General features: G+C 42.0%; 1 long non-coding RNA gene across 1 annotated transcript in view; it reads left to right on the top strand.

The window, feature by feature from the left end:
* The window catches only part of LOC147728304 (uncharacterized), a 573,046-nt gene that overhangs the window by 218,585 nt on the left and 340,738 nt on the right, over positions 1-13,723 (top strand). Inside the window, exon 2 of the long non-coding RNA XR_015309371.1 lies at positions 13,365-13,453. This is a non-coding gene — a long non-coding RNA (uncharacterized LOC147728304). The remainder of the gene's footprint in view (positions 1-13,364; positions 13,454-13,723) is intronic.

Below are 13,723 nucleotides of genomic sequence, written 5' to 3'. Positions count from 1 at the left end.
CTTTTAGGCGGTGTGCCTTTGACTTGCGTGGTTTTCAGGGACTGGGATGTTTGCAACTTGGGTCATTTGTGCTTTTGGATAGATTTTGTGCTCCTGTGCATTGTTTGTCTGCTGGTGTGTTATTGACGTCATGGGCTATATGTGCATGTGGATGTGTCAGAGTCTGACCTGCTCCTTTACGGATGTGATCCAAACTGGCCCACTTCAATGTCGAATCGTAGACCATGTCAATTATTTTGACTGCAGCCATGCTATTGGTCATGCAGTGCCACTTGCATTCTCAATGTGGCTCACAGGGCCACTGATTTTCTGGATTCTGCATATTTGCATGGTTTGGTTGTGGCATTGGAGATATGGAGGGGGCCCATTTGTGCACATGGTGGACCATGGACTACTTGGTGTTTCTGTGTGTGCTGCAGTGTGCCAAGGGTATCAGGGAGATGTTCCACTATCATTGTGCATGTGCAGTGTGCTACACATGATTGTGCATGTGTGCCATTGTGCCCATCTCCCTGATGCTGTTGGGTCAAGTCATATCGAGCTGTGTCCAGACCCCCAACTCCTTGCACAGTCTCCACACTGATGCCTGTGGCCACCACTTCCTCCAGCTCATCTAGCTCTTCCTGTGGCGCAGAAATCCCACCTCTAGTCACCTTTGCTGCCTTCCTGTTGCCGGCGAGATTCTGTTTGGTCTGCCTTTGCACATCATGCCAGCGCCTCTTGACCTCCTCCATTGACCTCCTAGACACTCTGACTGCATTAACGTTGTTGACGATGGACTGCCTTATTTCCATTAGTGTTGCCAATGACGCTGTGTAGTTGATGAACAGTTGTTGGTAGTGTTCTTTTACCTCCGTGACAATGATCTGTTCTTCCTGCAGACTGAACCCCATATTCCTCTTCTCCTTGACTTTCCCCAAACACGGGGTTGCTGGCTGGTCCCCGATGGGGCTTTTGGGGTCCGGGTTGTCCTCTGCACTCGGTCCGGGTGCATCCATGGTGCTACGCAGTGTGCTTTGTTTTTTTTTTGTTTTTTATAATTTCTTTTTATTAACACATTGAATCAATGTTACAAGGCAAATCACAGTACCAATCACTTTACATTCTCTTACCCCCACACATTCATAAAGTCCATATCTACATGCATGTTAGATTCAAGCTTGGATTTTATCCACCTGTCTACATTTGATCATTATGAGCTGGTATTATGGGCGGAGTACAGATGTTTCCTCTGTAATCATTCCAGTCCTGCCAAAGGCAAATCCACTTCTTCGGACATCCCCAGGCTATGTATACAGTCTTTTCACGATACATACACCAGTCCATATCTCTCTTCCAAGCCTCCACTGTAGGTGCCTGCATTGCCCCCCACTGCTGTGCAATATTACGTTTCGATATAATTAACCCCAACGTGACCCAGGTGATACGCCCGCAATTTAGGTCGGTAGGTTCCCACACATTTAGGAGGCACCTTTTAGCTTCCAAAGTGATGTTGTGCGTGAGCACCGCGCTCATTACTTCATGTACCTTTCTCCAGTATCTCTGTACGTGTGTGCATTCCCATAGACACTCAATTTAGTATTTGGAAATGCCAACTTACAAATGGTAAAATAACCTTTTGTTGCATATTTTTAAAATTCCACTTTCATGTCCACCAATAGATGAACTAGAAGCGTTACGTTTGAATTAAACATATAATTTGGTTCATTTGATATGTTTTTTTACTACTTTCCAATGGCCTTTTTAGGGAACCAAAAGGGTTTGGTGACAATTAATAGCCTGAGTCATTTGGCAGTCCAAGCTGGATCTGGAGAAAATTGCTTAGTAAGAGGTCTCACAAATCAAAAACATGCACATTACAGTGGTGAATGTATCTTCACTTTGTGTAATAACACAGAACATGAAACAGACACTACAAAGTTAAATGGCATAATGGAATACAAATTATACTCATAGAGCACATGTGGTAGTCATTTAACTCTTACTCTTCTCTGAAGATTGTTACACATATGGACTGCATCTGCTGTGTGCTTAAATTCTGTTTTAAATGCAATCTTTGCCCCACATACTTTGAGATGCATGCTCAAAGTAGTTAAGTTTCGTTCAGGTCTCCTGACTAATCCTGTGAGTACTTAGCTTTTGGTAGTAAGTGACATAAGTGAAATCTCCAGGAGAGCAGTGCCAATATTGAGAGATACTTATAACATGCAAATGATTCTAAATCTAACACATATCCGCACTGAAAGAAATTTGTTTTCCGGCTGAGCGAGTCTTTGCTACCCAGAGAGGACATCTTTATTTTCTGACAGCTTTCATTATATATATTGCCTTTGATGCAAATTGACTAGCAATAGACATGTTTTGATGAGACAGAGGCTTACTTGGCATATTTGCAATTACAACCTGAAAGTGTGAAGAAGCAGAAGTGTTTTATGTTGGCACTGGCATACTTATGAGCTCTCGCTGCACACACTATTTTTTTTAGTCTATATTTTATAAAGCTGTTCTGAACCAGGTCCAGATGGACAAGACCCATGCCAGAATTTGAAAATATCTGCGTTAATTAAATTTACATTCAGTAAATATCAATCACACATATTTCTGTACTCAGTGGTAATTGTGAAAATATGGCTTTAATCGGACACTTCTAGACTTTTGCTGGACAGCTTTGCTCTGTAGGCATCGCCCATTAGTAGGACTGAGTTTTAGCACCTCCTGGAAATGTCCTTCCTTTTCTTTTTTTCCCCATTATTTTGTCCATAACTATAGCAACCTCTCGACCTGGTCCACCTCTGGTGCATATAACTTGGTGGTTCCAATCTCAGCTGGTGTTCTTTACGGGGACCGCCCGTCGCACACAACCTGAGCTGACCCAGATGTTTTCATCATTGGAACTTATCCTATACCTTGATCTAATCTGGTCTAATCAAAAGATGGATCATCCAACAAGTTCCAAAATAACCCAGTATCTGGCCTTTCTCGATATAAATTTACCCTCTGATCTAAAGCTCTAAAATATCTTACCGTATTCCCCCAGGCATTCCAAGTGAGGGGAACCATCTGACGCCACAATTTACAATTCTCTCTCCTAGCCAGCAGTTTCGGATAAAACTCCAATGTATGTTGCAACACTATTGGGCCTAGCAACCCCCAGGCAAAGATACAATGCCAAATAAAATAGGAAATGGGCTTACCTCCACAATGGTACTCAGGATCCTGGAGATAGTCTTACCCACGCTTCTCCAAAAATTCTTGTACCTTGGGGCAGGAGGCGAATACATGGACATCATCTGCATTCTGAAAGCCACATCTCAGACATCTAGCTTCTCCACCACCCTTTATTCTGGATATTTTAAGAGGGGACCAGTATATCCTGTGGGGTGTCAAAAAGTGGTTTCTTCTGAGTGTGGCAGATTTAATCAGTGGGTAAAGAATGTCTAGAGATATTTGCCAGAAATCTTTCAGCTTCTCACTCGGCAAGTAGTTCTCCCAGACACGGTATGGCTTTTCCATCTTTCTATCTTCTGCAGCCTGGAGATAGTTATACCAATGAGCCACTTATTTCTTCCTCAGGGCCAAATCTTCTAGTTCATTTTCCATGGGATTATCTACCAAGAGGGACCAACGTTGACTTCTAAACCTAGACAGAGCTCCACTCGTAATGTGGCTCCAAAAGTCCCATGGATTACATTTATTACCCACTACAACGTCCTTCCAGTGTGAGACTCCGGCCTCTTTTAATGGCTGAGCTAGAGCGTCCAAAAGACACTCCGGTGTTCAAGGAGAACCTCACACTGGGGCCTAATCGTTATAATAGGAAGGTCTCAAGCAATCTCGACAGTCCGACCATAGCTTGGTCGCCATACGAAACGTCTTCAGACAAACTTTTTTTTTAAATGTAGGGGAGCCGAATTCATACATGAATTGTAGCTCCAGTACGCCGACTAGCATATCTTTAAACATGCTGCCAATCAGTGAGTCATCTGGAGTAAGCAGTAACATCCTACAGTTTTTTTTTAATTGGTAGGCCCAACAATACAGTTGGAGGTCTGGTAAGCCCATGCCCCCTCACGTTAATTTGTGCCTGAGTTTTTTCCAGGACAGCCTGATCCCTTTACCTGCCCATATAAAGGAAGATATCTTGCCCTGAATTGTAAGAATATCAGCTTTTGCAAATTCAAATGGGATATTATTAAAGAGGTAGGTATATTTCGGAAGGACACTCATCTTAATCAAGTTAACCCATCTGTAATGGGAGAGTGGGATATTCTGCCATAATTTTAATAAAACCTCGACCTCCTTCAAAACTCTAACTAAATTAGTTTTTGGAATTTCTCTAAGGTCCTAAGAAATTGTAACTGCAAGATATCTGAGCTCCCTGTCGCAGATCCCCTCCTGATCAATGATGTTCCATGCCATAATCTTAATTATATTGTTGTTAATTTGATAGCCAGAGAATTTCCCAAAAATCTGGGCTTCAACAAGAAGCTCCGGGGGGTAGTATTCACATTAGAGGATAATAAAATTAAATCATCCGCATATAGCACTAGTTTCCTCACAAACCCATTTACTTCAAAAGGAGCGATCTTCTTATTTAGTCTAAAACTCTGGGCTAAAGGTTCTATATACAAATCGAACAGTATGGAAGACAATGGGCAACCTTGCCTAGTGCCACGTCCTATTTTAACAACAGGAGAAAGGCTACCATTGATGAGAATCCGAGCCTGGGGGTATTTAGACTTCACTAAAACCGTCAGCGAAGCCAAATGCCTTCAAGGTCCTATCCAGGAAATGCCAATTCACACAGTCGAAGGCTTTGGCAGCATCGACAGTAATGATTGAAAGAGGGAGACCCTGTGATGACGTCAGTTCAACCGCCCCAATTAAAGTGTGTACCAGTTCCGACATCTGCCTGCCCGGGAGAAAATCCATTTGATCCTCATGAATTATTGACCCTATGATCTTACAAAGCCGGTTGTTCAAAATCCCAGCAAAGACTTTATAGTCGGCATTTAATAATGAAATTGGCTGGTATGACTGGCACTGGGTTGGATCCTTACCGGGCATCAGAATCAATGCAATAACTGCATCACTCCAGGAGTCAGGCAGAGGGGATGTACCATCCAAGATCTCATTATACAGTTTCAGCCAGACCGGGATAACCTCCTCCATCAAAACGGAATAAACCCCAATCTGGATCGCATTGGACCAGCCTCTTATCCTTTCTTAGCTGTGTCTAAAACAGTTAATATCTCACTCCCTGTTATATCTAGTGTAGGAATTTTTGACTAGCCTCTGTTCTTTTTGGAAGCTGTTTCTCTTTAAGCCACCTATCAATGTATTCCTCTTCAATCTGAAGGTCTTCTCGATATAGCTACTGAAAGAATAGGACAAAAGCCTGTTCTATATTCCCTTTATCCTCTGTGATTTGTGTACCAACTTTAATCTTACTGATATAGTTGTTAGATCTATCGACCCTTCTCTTCATGATGAGAAGCTTGCCACAGTTCTTCCCTTGCTCAAAGTCCCTCATTTTACTTGCCTCCCATTTTTGAAGTAAGATCTCTTCAGACTTAAATCTGAACTTCAACTGCAACTCGCATTTAAATCTGTTTCTGCCCCTGCTATCTGTAGTTCTAAGTCGGCCAGTTCTTTCCTCTCAGCCCTAGCCCAGCCCAGAATATCCCCATTTAGTATCCCTCTCAGCCAGCCCTTAAAGGTATCCCAGACAATCTACAAAGGGGCCAATCCCAAGTTGTCTTGAAAGAAGCTAGCTGTTTCAAACTTCAGAAAACCTGGAGTTGAATATTGCAGAAGAAATCCTCTATTTAGAGTCCATCTCCTCAGGGTGAGTTCTAGAGGAAGTTCCAGGTTAAGAGCTATGGCACCATTATCAGATAGGTGTATGGGCAGATATTCAATTAAACTAACTTTATCGAGATCTGAGTGCTCCATAAATATAAAATCAATTCTGGAGTAATGAGAATTCTACTTACTATAAAAGGAGTACTCCCTACTCTCCCATTTTTTCCACCATACATCGTAGAGGTTAAAAATTTTTAGTATAGTCAAAAGATGGGCTTTAACGCGTAGAATTGCTACCTGCGTTTGAGGGGAGGACCTTTCTATCTTGTTATTTAAAAGCACATTGAAATCTCCTCCCAATATCAGAGAAGCCTCATAATCGGCAAAGGCAAGACAAAGATTGTTCAGAAGCGTAATGTTGTCCTCATTAGGCCCGTAATAGCTAACTAGCATGTAGTTAGACTCTTGACATTTAATTTCTGCAATAACCCAACGTCCTCTATCATCTACCTGAAACCTAATGAGCTCAACTCCTGAATTCGCTTTAAGTATAACAGCAACCCCCTTCGAGCAGCATTGCTGGTCCGAGGCTATGATCTTATCAACCCATCTTTGTTTTCCAAATAATGCCTTACATTCTGATTGTGAAAGATGGGTCTCCTGGTTCATAAGGATTCTGGCTGAGCTATTTTTTAACTATCAAAGAATCAGGGGCTGTCTTTCTTTAACTCTTAAACCGTTAACATTCTAACTTAAGATTTAAAGATATCGAGTCTCTCCACGAGCAGGTCTATCCCCCACCATTATCTGGACTCCACCCTATGCAGTAACTACTGGAGGTTATTATGTCACATGAGATTGTTGTTACATCTTCTTTTTTTAATTTTTTCCCAATGGACCCTACCAACAAACATGAAAACCCCCACTACCCCCGAAACCCCCAACCCACCCACTGGAACCCACCCTGACTACACATTGGCAGTAGACTATTGCCTTTCAAGCCGGAGCCCTCCAGCCTCCAACGTAAATAGAAAAAAACAAAATAACGATAGATGCTGAATTCCCTTAATCCATAAACTAGATTTAGTTTGTGCCAAAAAGCTATCTACTTCCTCCGGGAACCTAAAATTATACATCTTGTTAGCCCATACAACTTTTAGACAGACAGGAAATCGCAACTGAACTTGAGCTCACTGGTTCCTTTATAAATCCATCCGCTTAACCAATTCTTATCTCCTATCTTCTGTAACCCGAGAGATATCAGACCCTATTCTGAAGGAGAACCTGAATAATCTTAAGTTTAAGGGCTGCCCCCAATAGTTGCTCCTTGACAAGATAGGGTTGGATATAGACTAGGATTTACCTAGGCTGTTTCCGGGTGGGATTCAACTTAAAGGGGCCCCTATGGACTCGCTGGATCTCAGTTTCCCAAACATGGGCTGCAACGACCTGGGGGAAGGCTTTAGTCAAAATGTCTATAACATACGCTTTTAAATCATCACCTTCCAGCCCTTCTTTCAAGTCTAAAATCCTGATGTTGTTCCGTCGCGAGATATTTTTGAGCCTCTTCAATCTCTCCGTTCAGTCCCGCTCTCTTTCTTTCAGATTAAGTACTTCCTGGGTGTTATCTTTAACCTCCAAACCCAGTTCCCCCACCTATTCTCAAGGGCCTCCATCAAATACGTCAGTGCAGACAGATTTTCCTCTGAGCAGATGCAGGTATCTTGAATCTTCTTCTGATTTGTTTCCGAGGTGGAGAAGTGAACTCCAATCTCCACTGATAGTTTCCTTAACATCCAGTGTAATGTGTTCGCGCTCTGTGCTGCTAGCAACGAGGACTTAACCCCTGACTCAGGATTTAATTCCAGGGGTTCGCCTGACACTGACGCAGCCTGTTTTACAGATTTCGTATTGCCCTGTGTGTTAGCCATTTTTTAAATTAATTTTTTAATGAATTTTTATTGAAGTCCAAAAAATTGCAGTGCATTAAATACATTAAGACCGAAACAACCATTTTACCTCTTTGCCGTGGGGTTAATTCCCCCGCTGTGCTGGGGGGAGGGGAGGCGCACACAGACCCCAGTGCTTGTGACGAGCTCAGCTCATCATGCATCACGGTGGCGCTGTGCTCATGACGAGCTGGGCTCATCACGGCCACACCCGTTTCCTCAGAACCTTCAGTACAGCGGGGTAATTATCTCTGAGTGCGAGCGTTGTGGCCTTTATGACGAGCTCAGCTCATCATGAGCACAGCGCAACCATGCCTCCTGACGAGCTGAGCTCGTCATGAGCACGCATGAGGTTAAAAAAGATTACCTTAGGGCATAACATTAAATTTCCAAAAGTTGGTAAGTAATACATAGATTACATAGAGCACTAAAACATCGGGGAGAAAGTCATCCAAAGCAATAACCCCTTCCAAACTTAATCAAAATATGTGGCCCAGATTTTTTCAAACTTCCTAAGACCCCCCCCACCCAACGTGCATAAGTGCGGCCACTTCTTCTAACCGCTTTCATCTTATGGGCCCACTCCAGGACAGAAGGAGTCGAATCGGTACGCCACCTTTGTAATAAAAGTGATTTAGCTACTGCCATTGCAATGTATAAAAATGTTACCAATTGGTCACAAAGGAAGAGATCTGGGTCAAAACCACTACTAATTGAATACAGCATTCAGTTTCAAAGTAGCAAAAGATGTCCTCCCAGAACTTCTGAATCTTAGGGCATTGCAGCATAATAGACGACCAACTAACTGAAGGATGAATGTTACAGCGAAAGCAGTGCGTTGAATTATTGGCATACATTTTTGAAAGAGAAAGAGGGGTTCGGTAAAGTTGCCATTTACTGAAAAACAACATCCTTCGCCAATTCGCCCTTCTTAGAGTACTAAAATTCAGTTTATTAATAGTCGACCATAAATTAACAGAAATATCAAAATCTTCATGTTCCTTTCATTTTTTAATTGCCTTCTGTCTAAGATCCATGCCCCTGACTGAAGCTAAACACTTTCTCCATGCCCCAGGGTTTCTCCCGGATGTATCCTCTAAGAGTTCAGTAACCAGCTGGTATTGTTCGCCAATTTAAGAAACATCTAGTTCAACAAGGAATATATGGAAGATGTTATATGACCCTAAAAGAATAAAATCATTGACGGTCAATTGCGACATTTCGGTCATAGTCAACCATCTTCCATTCCTCATAAAATCTGAGACCTTATGGAATCCTACCGAGGCCCATTTTAAAGTGAGTTCTGAGGATTGCGTATTAACTGCTAATGGTAGAATGGCAGATAGTAAAGTGGCTGAATTGATTACAGGGATGGAATATCATTTATAAAGCGCCTGTCGTTTAAAAAAAACCAATGGAGACACTTTTAGCAGACCAGGTGATTTGAAGATTAACAGAGGGGAGTGGATCTGGCTTTCCTTGCACATGAGATCCACAAAACTATTAATAAAAAGATTTGACTGTAATTCAGGTTTGAATCTAGATAAATATTGTGCAAAATAAGCATAGTAATAATCCATGAGATTCGGAAGAGCTAAGCCTCCTTGTTCCGCTTCTTCATATTAAGTGCTAAGTGCAATACGTGATGGCTTTTTTGCCCAAATAAAGGCTGTAAACATTGACTCTACTTAGGTAAAAAAGGAACCTGATAAAATACATGAGATAGTTGAAAAGAAAAAATTAAACAAAGGGAGAACAGACATTTTAATCAGCGCCACTCGACCCAAGGTGGATAAAGGGAGAGAGTTCCAGCGTAAAAACAAGGCCTGAGTTTTTCGAAGGAGCGGTGCAAAATTTAGGTGGTATAGATCACTAACTCTTTGAGAGAAGTATACCCCCAGATATCTCTCAGGTTTGTTGTTGACACAAGGAAGGATATCAGGGTGCAGATCCCAGCTTGCTCCGCCACATTGTAAGATATCAGTTTTCCTTTTATGAATGCGGTACCCACCTTTAGCCATGAAGTACGACCTTAGTGAGGGAGTCACTTTAGTGGGGACTTGGTTCTTATTTTTCTTCCTGCCCTTCACAGGAGAAGGTTTCGCAGATTTATTGAGAGGCTTCCTATGCTTATGATTATTTGCTGAAGTATCTGTGGCTTGACAAGGTTGTTTAGGTTGTTGCGCAAAATGCTCTCCTCCCAAAAGGGTACGTGATCTTAATTCTTATCTTTTCATCAGAGGTACTTCTGTGGTGGGGGCACCAATTACTGATTTATTTGGCTTTGACAGACCCCCTCGGTAGGCTGATTCCCTTTTTCCTCAAATTGCCCAGATTGCTGCATAACCAACTCCTTGGGGTAAGGGTCGGTCTCATACCCTAATTTAGTTATTGTAGTTAGCTGATCACTAAATGAAACAAGGCTGGCCACTGAATAGCTTCTTTCTGGGACAATTTTAAACTCGGTGCCTAGCTCGGTATTCAACTCTAAATGGTAACTAAAGGTGGTGATGGACTGCGTTTCTGGATGGGATGTACTACGGAGGTTCCCCCTTCAGTAGTCCTGTCCAGTGACCAATTAACTGGTCATAAGTGAAGGGCTGGGCAGGATGACACTCCACAAGTGCCCCCACTGCCCTCAATAGCGCAAATACTGGGACACTGCACATTCGAGGACCCAGCAAATAATAAACCAAATTGTTACCCTCCCTCCCCCGTACCGCACGACACAGAAACAACAGCTCTCCAGCCTTGTCTCTGGTTTCACGTCTCCACTGCCAATGTGCCTCTCCTCGCCTCACCTCGCCTCCCTTGGCAGTGGAGACGTGAAACCAGAGACAAGACTGGAGAGCTGTTGTTTCTGAGTCGTGCTACGGAGAGCCGGAGGCACCGCACACTGCCTGCCAAGTGAAACAGAGTCAGCTCCTGGCTCCACCTCGCACCACACAGGAGAGCAGGGAAGACTCGGTACACCATACTGGGGCCGAGAGAGGAGCTCAAACAATGGTCCCGTCCTCAGCCAACGGTCAACAACGACCGAGAAAAAAGGTATGCACAAGCTTGGGGAAATTCAGCACCACGGAATCCATAGCGTAGGTAAGAGGGAAGACGACTTGCAACCGGCATGCTAGCTGGTCACCATGTTCCCCCCACGTAACCCGACCCACAGGCAGCCATAATTGTCCTTTCTAAATGTAACTTTCTACAATTCAGTTTTCATGTAGGGAGATGATAAAACAGAAAGGAATTACAGGTAAGGTCTGATTTAGGACTGAATGCCATGACCCTGGGAAGCATCCGAGACACATGCCTACAATTTGTGTAGATTTCTGACTTTTGTTGTTTTACAAAAATCTGCTGTTGTATATCTGGCAATCAATAGAGAGCTTATGTTTCCGTGGCCACTTTTTTCCCATTTCTCCACCCAATCCACATTAAATGTTCTGGAGTTGAGGTATGTTCACTTTTACAACTTGAAATATCATATGACCACACCATTTGTAGTACTAGGTTTAAGATCCCAGGATCGAATGTGGGATAGAAAAAATAAAAGGAATATGTTTGGGGGCTGGTGCTTCCTTTCTGATTCACATACATTTTAGAATTAACCTTACACATAGCAATTGAAGGGTTCAGGAAACCAAGGTAGTGGTGAATTAATTGAAATTCATCCAGGATTTCCACGTTTTTATAAAGGAGAACTTTTTTGGGAAGAAATAAGAGAGTGAAGAATTGACAAGCTCGCTGTGTGCCACTATTCTGTGAGGCACCATACATTTTAATGGTTTTATAAAATGTAAATCACCACATGGTTATTTTGGAAAAAAACTGCCCTTAGGATTAAGTGGAATAAAGTGAAGCACAATCTAATGATAAACTGATCAATAATTCACATAGATCCCATTCGAAAGATCATAAAAAGGCATACATTAACTCATCACTCAAAAATGAACGAACTACTGTACTGTAACTCCTAATAGATATAGTACATAAAGATGGTACTTTTAACTGATTTTGAAGGAGCATTATTAACCTAATAGACCTTCCCATACAGGGTGCCTTTATTAGCTATATATTTTTTACCTGTCTCATACCATCCACGATTTTTCTCAATTTAGTAGTAGTAAAGTTAGGAGTCCTAACTTTACTACTACTAAATTAAGAAAAATCCTAATTTTAAGACTTTCGGTATTCACAGAAGGCATTTAGGAGTCCTAAAGTTAGGAGTCCTAACTTTACTACAACTAAATTGAGAAAAATCCTAATTTTAAGACTTTCGGTATTCACAGAAGGCATTTAGGAGTCCTAAAGTTAGTAGTCCTAACTTTACTACTACTAAATTGAGAAAAATCGTAATTTTAGGACTTTTGGTATTCACAGAAGGCATTTAGGAGTCCTAAAGTTAGGAGTCCTAACTTTACTACTACTAAATTGAGAAAAATCCTAATTTTAAGACTTTCGGTATTCACAGAAGGCATTTAGGAGTCCTAAAGTTCGTAGTCCTAACTTCTGTGAATAACGAAATGAGTAAGTTCATTCTGTGAATACCAAAAGTAGTAAGTGCATTCTGTGAATGCCAAAAGCAGTAAGTTCATTCTGTGAATACCAAAAGTGGTAAGTGCAATCTGTGAATACCAAAACAGTAGTAAGTTTAGGATTGAGTCTTAAGTTCATTCTGTGAATCGGGCCCATAGTAAGTAAATCTTCAAATACAGTGACAAATAATCATATAGCAAAAAGGGCACATTGCAATTCAGTAGATATACATACATACAATCAAATCAGATAAAAGGAAATGATACAATACTCAGGGTACATTGTGCTTTGAGACCGCACAGCGCTTCTGAAATAGGAGCCAACATAGTAACCTAGCCCATCATTGGTCAATTGTTGCAAAAAATTTAAAGCTGGCCAGGATTGTACAAAATTCAGAGATTTTATGAAAGGGATTACAAATTGTTTAGTGTACTTGATATAAAGCTTGCAAAAAGAGTCAAATGCAACTTGGTTTGCCCCCATCTATTATTACCTGCGCAAGGATTCTTCCAGCGGTGGCTGGCGCAGGTAAGCGTGGGTGGGCGGAGCGGGGTGCAGCAGGGAAGTTGACAGATGACGGAATAGGTATTATTTGTTTATTTAATTCTTATTCCGTCGTCTTCCCCCTGCTCCCACCCGCCCCGCCCCCGCCCACCCCCACTGCGCTTACCTTTGCCTGACACAACTGGATTCTTCTGATGGCCCAACGGAAAACTCAGGAAATGTTTAGCTGTATCTGCCCTAAAGCTAAATACCAAAAATGGTTCTTAACTCCAATGCACTAAAAAGCTGCTACAGAGGACTTAAGCTTTTCCACGTTAAGTCTAAGGGATCAACCTTGGTTAAATAGTGACCATTGTACATGCTTTTTATTTATGATACTACTAGAGGCAGGCTTGTAAATGCATGAGGCAGCGCGATATCTAGAAATGTATGCTATCCAAGGGTTGGAAAGGCTTTTGTTGCACGCAAGACAATAAGAAAATTGGACAAGGAACCAGCAAACCATTGCTGTGTAGTTTATTGCCATCATGGTAGGATGCTAACAACCTCTTTGTCATTCTTTTACCATAGGCTCTGTGATGCTGTCTCTGCATTGACTGATTACAATAGTTAAGTGAATGGAGCCTTACTGACTGGAGCTGAAATCACACAACACCAAGGTAAAGAAATATGGGACAAAACTGTTGATGAAGGTATCCTCAATGATGATCAATGCCCCTCTTTTAAATCGGTTGCCCTGATTAGACTCAGATGTCTGGTGGGGTTGTAGTTTGGAATAATGAATAGGGGACATCTTGATACCTTAATATCCTAGCTCAATATCGGGGGCAAAAATGTTGATGGTTAAGTGCTTATGGGGAAGTATTCTAATCTCGACATCTCCATGCCACACACACACACAAACACACACACACACACACACGCGCACA

The sequence above is a fragment of the Lissotriton vulgaris genome, chromosome 3_1 (assembly GCF_964263255.1).
Source record: "Lissotriton vulgaris chromosome 3_1, aLisVul1.2, whole genome shotgun sequence".
NCBI lineage: Eukaryota > Metazoa > Chordata > Amphibia > Caudata > Salamandridae > Lissotriton > Lissotriton vulgaris.
Note: the sequence above shows the minus strand (reverse complement) of the source record. Positions and strands in the feature narration are given on the sequence as shown.